Below are 12,136 nucleotides of genomic sequence, written 5' to 3'. Positions count from 1 at the left end.
GCAAGCCAAGACAAGGACACCGGGGGCCATCAGAAGGTAAGTATAATATTTATTTTTTATTTTATTCTTTTTTTTACAGGTTCTATGGTACCCGGGTCCAGAGGAGAGTCTCCTCTTCTCCAAACCCGGGTACCATCCGCACATTGAAACGTATGGTATGTGCATGTACAGATCCAGTGATGCGGATGACATGCGATCCAATGCAAGTCAATGGCGGTGAAAACGCAGCGCTTCTGCAAAATAATTGGTAGTGCTGCAGATTTTTCCGCAATGATAATCCGCAACGGAAATTTCCGCAGCATGTGCACAGCATATGAGGATTATTATTGGGGAACATTGCAGACCTTCTATCAAGTGTTTTTTAAGCGTTTCTGCAGCGGAATTGCCGCTGCGGAAACGCTTAAAAAACGCATAGTGGGCACACAGCCTAAGACAGATACTGGCTGATGACGATGTTCTACCTACTGTGTCCCCCCCATTTCCATGTAGATTGTAAGCTTGTGAGCAGGGCCCTCACTCCTCCTGTAACTGTTGAAATGTGATACATTGTATTGTTTTTATTGTCTGTACATGTCCCTACTTAATTGTAAAGTGCTGTGGAATATGTTGGGGCTATATAAATAAAAATTATTATTATTATTACGCCGACAGGATATACAACAAGCTATACCCTGACGGGATATAGAACAGTCTCTACCCCGACAGGATATACAACAGGCTCTACCCCGACAAGATATACTTATACTTGAGTGCACCACTCTGTTATCCGTGCACTCTTGGTGCAACTGTCCACAAGGTTGTAGCAATACAGAGAAATTCAGAACAAAAGGGGAGCAGACATCCTACTTTGGTAACTTTGATGAAAAATCACAAAGTTTTGGCCTCGCATATCTCTCTTTTTTATGGCTTGATAAAGGTCCTGCACGGCTGAAAAGTTGTGATTTTTCTGTACCAATAAAATTACCAAAGGCGGTCTGGTGCCCTGGTTCCTGGATTTCCCCAACAGGATATACAACAGGCTCTACCCCGACAGGATATACAAAAGGCTCTACCCGACGGGATATACAACAGGCTCTACCCTGATGGGCTATAGTAAACTCTACCCCGATGGGATATACTGTACAACAGCCTCTACCCCGACGGGATATACAACAGGCTCTACCCCAATAGGATATACAGAAAGCTCTACCCCGACATCATGTGTTGGGATAGAGTCGGGAGGCCCCCATAAACTTTAGACTGCTGGACAAATTGTTTGGGGGACTTCACTGTGATAGCTGAGTGACAACCAAAAGGGCTGTGATTCCCATATCACTCCCTATTATAGGGAGTGATATGGGAAACGATGGAGGTATGTAGGGCGAGCCTTAGGTTTGTACAACCAATGCAGTCCCAAAAATAGCATCAGGCACTCTTTCTCCCGGATTAAGGTCATGGCACCTGAGGCTAGTTACCATTGTGTATTTTAGGATTAATTGTATAGAATAATTAATTAGACTGTATAAAAAGATCTGTTATTAGATAAGCATTATGTAGGGCCATAGACCCTGATTCCATCGATGTATCACTTACTGGTTAAATTTGTTTTGCAAGTCAATACAAACCCACTGTTTCGCAACTAGAATTTTTTTCTGTGTGTTTTACTAATTTTTGCAAACATTTGATAGCGATAACATTTTCATTTTTTCTGTTTACAGAGCTGTGTGAGGGCTCTGACTGCTTTAATGAACTGTAGTTTTTATTTTGGAACACATATGACTTTTTATTCATTTTTTATTTCAGTGTTTTTGTGAGGCGAGATAAACACAAACAGCAATTCTGGCATTGTTTAGCGTATTTTTTTTAGCATACACCATGCAGTATAAATATTGAAATAGTTTTATAGCAAAGAGTTGTTATGGACACAGCAATGATAAATAAGTGTCTTTTTTAGGATATTTGTTTTTTTTTTCCTCAGTTAAACCATTTTTGTTGTTATATTTTTATTTTTTACACCCAAAGTGACTTAAACATGTGATCCATTTCTCCACGTAATAAAATACACTACATTATATTATTTTTTCGGCTCAGATCTAGAGGGGATCTTTTCTCCTTGTGGAGAATGCCAATCTGGGGTATGGAGACTTCTAGGCCACGCAGTGCCCCTCTATCCTTACGCAAGCTTAGCAGTCTCGGCAACAAGAAATGTTACCCCTTATATCCACTGTGAGAGTCCTCTTACCTACCCAAATCAGATCTCCTGCTTTGCAATGATGAGGGGCAAATACCCTGAAACATGTGTCTACACATGAAGTTACAACTTTGGCTTTCTATCATAAGTCATATGGCAAGTCTCGTTAAAGGGTCAATATTGACTTTTAGTTTTGCTACCCTAAATAGGTGGCACTAGAGTTCTAGTCCTCTTCCTCTCTGAAGAGGATATTTGCATATTCAGATCTGTTGGAATGTCATGACCAATCTGGGGTCGCTGATTGGTTGTAGTTGTCACATGAAACCCCCTGCCAGAAGAGGAAGCCAGGAGTAGGTATGTTTTTTTAAATACCATGGGCTCATTGAGAAAGCTTTTCAAAGAATCAGTCCAGCCAAAAACATGATAACACTGTATTATCTCTGGCGCTAGGTTTGATGGGGAAAAGCCATTACAAAGGAATTAAAAAAGCACCAAAGATAGAATCCCTCTGCTGAGCTCCACACTCTCAGGTCCTGTGCCACAGATAAAATATTATATACATTTTGCCTTTAAGATGTTACTTTAAGAAATGGCTAGATCTTTCATTTAATGATGTACATACAGGTTACTCCCCATTCTCTTCTGCTTTCCCTGTGTAAGTTGCAAGCATCATGATTTCCCTTTTCTTACTAGTAAAGAATTAAAATTAGAGCAACGAGTTCTCCAGGCTTTCACATTATCCAGTCTGGTAGTAGAGGGGTTAATGCTTACCAATTGCAGAAGTTTATGTCCTGTCTTGGATGACATAATCTATTCCCAGGTTGTTGTGCTGAAGGGGTTAACTATACTATTATAGCAGCAGGTCCTCCTGTCTTTGTGCACATATTGTCCCCTGCCTTGAAGTGGTTGCAGGAGCCCTAAACATTCCCACAGGATTAGTCACATGGGCCAGCATGATCCAGTCCTGCTCAGAGATTCTCTTATTAACATCCTGTTGCCTAATTAACATTAATTTTTACCATCCAGCGAAGAATCCGCAGTTACCTCCTGCAGGGCTACATATGAAGGATGTGAGCACATTGCCTGTAGCCAAATATAATGCATAAATGGTGGATCAGTGGGTAGCATTGCTGTCATGAACTAGGGTCCAAGTATCTGCAACCCATACACAATATTATAAACATTATGTTATTGTACACAGGAGGCAGCATTATAGTAGTTATATTCTTGTACATAGGGGCAGTATTATAGTAGTTATATTCTTGTACATAGGGACAGTATTATAGTAGTTATATTCTTGTACATAGGAGGCAGTATTATAGTAGTTATATTATTGTACATAGGAGGCAGTATTATAGTAGGTATATTCTTGTACACAGGAGGCAGCATTATAGTAGTTATATTCTTGTACATAGGGGCAGTATTATAGTAGTTATATTCTTGTACATAGGGACAGTATTATAGTAGTTATATTCTTGTACATAGGAGGCAGTAGTATAGTAGTTATATTCTTGTACATAGGGGCAGTATTATAGTAGTTATATTCTTGTACATAGGGGCAGCATTATAGTAGTTATATTCTTGTACATAGGGGCAGTATTATAGTAGTTATATTCTTGTACACAGGAGGCAGCATTATAGTAGTTATATTCTTGTACATAGGAGCAGTATTATAGTAGTTATATTCTTGTACATAGGAGCAGTATTATAGTAGTTATATTCCTGTACATAGGGGCATTATTATAGTAGTTATATTCTTGTACATAGGGGCAGTATTATAGTAGTTATATTCTTGTACATAGGGGCAGTATTATAGTAGTTATATTCTTGTACATAGGGGCAGTATTATAGTAGTTATATTCTTGTACATAGGGACAGTATTATAGTAGTTACATTCTTGTACATAGGGGGCAGTATTATAGTAGTTATATTCTTGTACATAGGGACAGTATTATAGTAGTTACATTCTTGCACATAGGGGCAGTATTATAGTAGTTATATTCTTGTACATAGGGGGCAGTATTATAGTAGTTATATTCTTGTACATAGGGACAGTATTATAGTAGTTATATTCTTGTACATAGGGGCAGTATTATAGTAGTTATAGTCTTGTACATAGGGGCAGTATTATAATAGTTATATTCTTGTACATAGGTGCAGTATTATAGTAGTTATATTCTTGTACATAGGGGGCAGTATTATAGTAGTTATATTCTTGTACATAGGGGCAGTATTATAGTAGTTATATTCTTATACATAGGAAGCAGTATTATAGTAGTTATATTCTTGTACATAGGGGCAGTATTATAGTAGTTATATTCTTGTACATAGGGGACAGTATTATAGTAGTTATATTCTTGTACATAGCAGCAGTATTATCTAATATATATAATCGTCTTATCCCGTCTGTCTGTCTGTCCAGGAAATCCCGCGTCGCTGATTGGTCCGGCCGCGGCCAATCAGCAACGCGGGATTTCAGAAAAAGATGGCAGCCGTCAGCGGTTCATCTGCCGGACGGAGGTCAGCGGCGATGCAGCAGGGAGATGAGCGGCGCTAGCCGCTCATCTCCCGCCTGCTGCCAGCACAAGTACCCTGACGGGCGGCGCCGCTGACCTCCATGCGGCTACCGTCGTGAGATCAGCGGCTTGGCCCGCTGATCTCCCGACGGCAAGTGTGAAGGGAGAACCAGTGAGCGGCGCCGCCGGTCGGGATACTTCAGCTGCGAGCAGCCGACCATCTCCCGGCTCTTCGCAGCGGAAGTACCCGCACAGGCAACGCTGCTGCCCGGTCCTCAGAAATACGATTCGCTGATTGGTGCCAAGTTTAAACACCGCTCTGCACAGAGGTCAGTGGCGATGCAGCAGGAGATGAGCGGCGCTAGCTAGTTCCCTGATGTTTTGGGGTTGCTTTGCTGCCTCTGGCACTGGACTGCTTGACCGTGTGCATGGCATTATGAAGTCTGAAGACTACCAACAAATTTTGCAGCATAATGTAGGGCCCAGTGTGAGAAAGCTGGGTCTCCCTCAGAGGTCATGGGTCTTCCAGCAGGACAATGACCCAAAACACACTTCCAAAAGCACTATAAAATGGTTTGAGAGAAAGCACTGGAGACTTCTAAGGTGGCCAGCAATGAGTCCAGACCTGAATCCCATAGAACACCTGTGGAGAGATCTCAAAATGGCAGTTTAGAGAAGGCACCCTTCAAATATCAGGGACCTGGAGCAGTTTGCCAAAGAAGAATGGTCTACAATTCCAGCAGAGCATTGTAAGAAACTCATTGATGGTTACCGGAAGCGGTTGTTCGCAGTTATTTTGGCTAAAGGTTATGCAACCAAGTATTAGGCTGATGGTGGCAATACTTTTGTCTGGCCCATGTTTGGAGTTTTGCGTGAAATGATCAATGATTTGATTTTTGCTTCATTCTCTTTTGTGTTTTTTCGTTGCAAGCAAATTAAATGAAGATAATAATACCAAAGAATTTGTGATTGCAATCATTTTCAGGAAGAAACTGAGTATTATCTGACAGAATTGCAGGGGTGCCAATACTTTTGGCCACCACTGTATGAGGCAATATTATAGTAGTTAGATTCTTGTACATAGGGGCGGTATTATAGTAGTTATATTCTTGTACATAAGAGGCAGTGTTATAGTAGTTATATTCTTGTACGTAGGGGGCAGTATTATAGTGGTTATATTCTTGTACATAGGGGGCAGTATTATAGTAGTTATATTCTTGTACATAGGAGCAATATTATAGTAGTTATATTCTTGTACATAGGAGGCAGTATTATAGTAGTTATATTCTTGTACATATGAGGCAATATTATAGTAGTTATATTCTTGTACATAGAGGCAGTATTATAGTAGTTATATTCTTGTACATATGAGGCAATACTATAGTAGTTAGATTCTTGTACATAGGGGTGGTATTATAGTAGTTATATTCTTGTACACAAGAGGCAGTGTTATTGTAGTTATATTCTTGCACATAGGGCAGTATTATGGTAGTTATAGTCTTGTACATAGGAGGCAGTATTATAGTAGTTATATTTTCTACATAGGAGGCAGTATTATAGTAGTTATATTCTTGTATATAGGAGGCAGTATTATAGTGGTTATATTCTTGTACATAGGGGGCAGTATTCTAGTAGTTATATTCTTGTACATAGGAGCAATATTATAGTAGTTATATTCTTGTACATAGGAGGCAGTATTCTAGTAGTTATATTCTTGTACATATGAGGCAATATTATAGTAGTTATATTCTTGTACATAGGGGCAGTATTATAGTAGTTATATTCTTGTACATAGGAGGCAGTATTATAGTGGTTATATTCTTGTATATAGGGGGCAGTATTATAGTGGTTATATTCTTGTACATAGGAGCAATATTATAGTAGTTATATTCTTGTACATAGGAGGCAGTATTATAGTAGTTATATTCTTGTACATAGGAGCAATATTATAGTAGTTATATTCTTGTACATAGAAGGCAGTATTATAGTAGTTATATTCTTGTACATATGAGGCAGTATTATAGTAGTTATATTCTTGTACATAGGGACAGTATTATAGTAGTTATATTCTTGTACATAGGAGGCAGTAGTATAGTAGTTATATTCTTGTACATAGGGGCAGTATTATAGTAGTTATATTCTTGTACATAGGGGCAGCATTATAGTAGTTATATTCTTGTACATAGGGGCAGTATTATAGTAGTTATATTCTTGTACACAGGAGGCAGCATTATAGTAGTTATATTCTTGTACATAGGAGCAGTATTATAGTAGTTATATTCTTGTACATAGGAGCAGTATTATAGTAGTTATATTCCTGTACATAGGGGCATTATTATAGTAGTTATATTCTTGTACATAGGGGCAGTATTATAGTAGTTATATTCTTGTACATATGAGGCAATTTTATAGTAGTTATATTCTTGTACATAGAGGCAGTATTATAGTAGTTATATTCTTGTACATATGAGGCAATACTATAGTAGTTAGATTCTTGTACATAGGGGCGGTATTATAGTAGTTATATTCTTGTACATAAGAGGCAGTGTTATAGTAGTTATATTCTTGCACATAGGGCAGTATTATGGTAGTTATAGTCTTGTACATAGGGGGTAGTATTATAGTAGTTATATTCTTCTACATAGGAGGCAGTATTATAGTAGTTATATTTTCTACATAGGAGGCAGTATTATAGTAGTTATATTCTTGTACATAGGGGCAGTGTTATAGTAGTTATATTCTTGTACATAGTAGGCAGTATTATAGTAATTATATTCTTGTACATAGGGGCAATATTATAATAGTTATATTCTTGTACATAGGGGCAGTATTATAGTGGTTATATTCTTGTACATAGGGGGCAGTATTATAGTAGTTATATTCTTGTACATAGGAGCAATATTATAGTAGTTATATTCTTGTACATAGGAGGCAGTATTATAGTAGTTATATTCTTGTACATAGGGGGCAGTATTCTAGTAGTTATATTCTTGTACATAGGAGCAATATTATAGTAGTTATATTCTTGTACATAGGAGGCAGTATTATAGTAGTTATATTCTTGTACATATGAGGCAATATTATAGTAGTTATATTCTTGAACATAGGGGCAGTATTATAGTAGTTATATTCTTGTACATATGAGGCAATATTATAGTAGTTATATTCTTGTACATAGGGGCAGTATTATAGTTGTTATATTCTTGTACATAGGGGGCAGTATTATAGTAGTTATATTCTTGTACATAGGAGCAATATTATAGTAGTTATATTCTTGTACATAGGAGGCAGTATTATAGTAGTTATATTCTTGTACATAGGGACAGTATGATTTCCCTTTTCTTACTAGTAAAGAATTAAAATTAGAGCAACGAGTTCTCCAGGCTTTCACATTATCCAGTCTGGTAGTAGAGGGGTTAATGCTTACCAATTGCAGAAGTTTATGTCCTGTCTTGGATGACATAATCTATTCCCAGGTTGTTGTGCTGAAGGGGTTAACTATACTATTATAGCAGCAGGTCCTCCTGTCTTTGTGCACATATTGTCCCCTGCCTTGAAGTGGTTGCAGGAGCCCTAAACATTCCCACAGGATTAGTCACATGGGCCAGCATGATCCAGTCCTGCTCAGAGATTCTCTTATTAACATCCTGTTGCCTAATTAACATTAATTTTTACCATCCAGCGAAGAATCCGCAGTTACCTCCTGCAGGGCTACATATGAAGGATGTGAGCACATTGCCTGTAGCCAAATATAATGCATAAATGGTGGATCAGTGGGTAGCATTGCTGTCATGAACTAGGGTCCAAGTATCTGCAACCCATACACAATATTATAAACATTATGTTATTGTACACAGGAGGCAGCATTATAGTAGTTATATTCTTGTACATAGGGGCAGTATTATAGTAGTTATATTCTTGTACATAGGGACAGTATTATAGTAGTTATATTCTTGTACATAGGAGGCAGTATTATAGTAGTTATATTATTGTACATAGGAGGCAGTATTATAGTAGGTATATTCTTGTACACAGGAGGCAGCATTATAGTAGTTATATTCTTGTACATAGGGGCAGTATTATAGTAGTTATATTCTTGTACATAGGGACAGTATTATAGTAGTTATATTCTTGTACATAGGAGGCAGTAGTATAGTAGTTATATTCTTGTACATAGGGGCAGTATTATAGTAGTTATATTCTTGTACATAGGGGCAGCATTATAGTAGTTATATTCTTGTACATAGGGGCAGTATTATAGTAGTTATATTCTTGTACACAGGAGGCAGCATTATAGTAGTTATATTCTTGTACATAGGAGCAGTATTATAGTAGTTATATTCTTGTACATAGGAGCAGTATTATAGTAGTTATATTCCTGTACATAGGGGCATTATTATAGTAGTTATATTCTTGTACATAGGGGCAGTATTATAGTAGTTATATTCTTGTACATAGGGGCAGTATTATAGTAGTTATATTCTTGTACATAGGGGCAGTATTATAGTAGTTATATTCTTGTACATAGGGACAGTATTATAGTAGTTACATTCTTGTACATAGGGGGCAGTATTATAGTAGTTATATTCTTGTACATAGGGACAGTATTATAGTAGTTACATTCTTGCACATAGGGGCAGTATTATAGTAGTTATATTCTTGTACATAGGGGGCAGTATTATAGTAGTTATATTCTTGTACATAGGGACAGTATTATAGTAGTTATATTCTTGTACATAGGGGCAGTATTATAGTAGTTATAGTCTTGTACATAGGGGCAGTATTATAATAGTTATATTCTTGTACATAGGTGCAGTATTATAGTAGTTATATTCTTGTACATAGGGGGCAGTATTATAGTAGTTATATTCTTGTACATAGGGGCAGTATTATAGTAGTTATATTCTTATACATAGGAAGCAGTATTATAGTAGTTATATTCTTGTACATAGGGGCAGTATTATAGTAGTTATATTCTTGTACATAGGGGACAGTATTATAGTAGTTATATTCTTGTACATAGCAGCAGTATTATCTAATATATATAATCGTCTTATCCCGTCTGTCTGTCTGTCCAGGAAATCCCGCGTCGCTGATTGGTCCGGCCGCGGCCAATCAGCAACGCGGGATTTCAGAAAAAGATGGCAGCCGTCAGCGGTTCATCTGCCGGACGGAGGTCAGCGGCGATGCAGCAGGGAGATGAGCGGCGCTAGCCGCTCATCTCCCGCCTGCTGCCAGCACAAGTACCCTGACGGGCGGCGCCGCTGACCTCCATGCGGCTACCGTCGTGAGATCAGCGGCTTGGCCCGCTGATCTCCCGACGGCAAGTGTGAAGGGAGAACCAGTGAGCGGCGCCGCCGGTCGGGATACTTCAGCTGCGAGCAGCCGACCATCTCCCGGCTCTTCGCAGCGGAAGTACCCGCACAGGCAACGCTGCTGCCCGGTCCTCAGAAATACGATTCGCTGATTGGTGCCAAGTTTAAACACCGCTCTGCACAGAGGTCAGTGGCGATGCAGCAGGAGATGAGCGGCGCTAGCTAGTTCCCTGATGTTTTGGGGTTGCTTTGCTGCCTCTGGCACTGGACTGCTTGACCGTGTGCATGGCATTATGAAGTCTGAAGACTACCAACAAATTTTGCAGCATAATGTAGGGCCCAGTGTGAGAAAGCTGGGTCTCCCTCAGAGGTCATGGGTCTTCCAGCAGGACAATGACCCAAAACACACTTCCAAAAGCACTATAAAATGGTTTGAGAGAAAGCACTGGAGACTTCTAAGGTGGCCAGCAATGAGTCCAGACCTGAATCCCATAGAACACCTGTGGAGAGATCTCAAAATGGCAGTTTAGAGAAGGCACCCTTCAAATATCAGGGACCTGGAGCAGTTTGCCAAAGAAGAATGGTCTACAATTCCAGCAGAGCATTGTAAGAAACTCATTGATGGTTACCGGAAGCGGTTGTTCGCAGTTATTTTGGCTAAAGGTTATGCAACCAAGTATTAGGCTGATGGTGGCAATACTTTTGTCTGGCCCATGTTTGGAGTTTTGCGTGAAATGATCAATGATTTGATTTTTGCTTCATTCTCTTTTGTGTTTTTTCGTTGCAAGCAAATTAAATGAAGATAATAATACCAAAGAATTTGTGATTGCAATCATTTTCAGGAAGAAACTGAGTATTATCTGACAGAATTGCAGGGGTGCCAATACTTTTGGCCACCACTGTATGAGGCAATATTATAGTAGTTAGATTCTTGTACATAGGGGCGGTATTATAGTAGTTATATTCTTGTACATAAGAGGCAGTGTTATAGTAGTTATATTCTTGTACGTAGGGGGCAGTATTATAGTGGTTATATTCTTGTACATAGGGGGCAGTATTATAGTAGTTATATTCTTGTACATAGGAGCAATATTATAGTAGTTATATTCTTGTACATAGGAGGCAGTATTATAGTAGTTATATTCTTGTACATATGAGGCAATATTATAGTAGTTATATTCTTGTACATAGAGGCAGTATTATAGTAGTTATATTCTTGTACATATGAGGCAATACTATAGTAGTTAGATTCTTGTACATAGGGGTGGTATTATAGTAGTTATATTCTTGTACACAAGAGGCAGTGTTATTGTAGTTATATTCTTGCACATAGGGCAGTATTATGGTAGTTATAGTCTTGTACATAGGAGGCAGTATTATAGTAGTTATATTTTCTACATAGGAGGCAGTATTATAGTAGTTATATTCTTGTATATAGGAGGCAGTATTATAGTGGTTATATTCTTGTACATAGGGGGCAGTATTCTAGTAGTTATATTCTTGTACATAGGAGCAATATTATAGTAGTTATATTCTTGTACATAGGAGGCAGTATTCTAGTAGTTATATTCTTGTACATATGAGGCAATATTATAGTAGTTATATTCTTGTACATAGGGGCAGTATTATAGTAGTTATATTCTTGTACATAGGAGGCAGTATTATAGTGGTTATATTCTTGTATATAGGGGGCAGTATTATAGTGGTTATATTCTTGTACATAGGAGCAATATTATAGTAGTTATATTCTTGTACATAGGAGGCAGTATTATAGTAGTTATATTCTTGTACATAGGAGCAATATTATAGTAGTTATATTCTTGTACATAGAAGGCAGTATTATAGTAGTTATATTCTTGTACATATGAGGCAGTATTATAGTAGTTATATTCTTGTACATAGGGACAGTATTATAGTAGTTATATTCTTGTACATAGGAGGCAGTAGTATAGTAGTTATATTCTTGTACATAGGGGCAGTATTATAGTAGTTATATTCTTGTACATAGGGGCAGCATTATAGTAGTTATATTCTTGTACATAGGGGCAGTATTATAGTAGTTATATTCTTGTACACAGGAGGCAGCATTATAGTAGTTATATTCTTGTACATAGGAGCAGTATTATAGTAGTTAT

The sequence above is a fragment of the Phyllobates terribilis genome, unplaced genomic scaffold (genome assembly GCF_046119375.1).
Source record: "Phyllobates terribilis strain yellow unplaced genomic scaffold, ASM4611937v1 Scaffold_5__5_contigs__length_657084704, whole genome shotgun sequence".
Lineage (NCBI taxonomy): Eukaryota > Metazoa > Chordata > Amphibia > Anura > Dendrobatidae > Phyllobates > Phyllobates terribilis.
Note: the sequence above shows the minus strand (reverse complement) of the source record.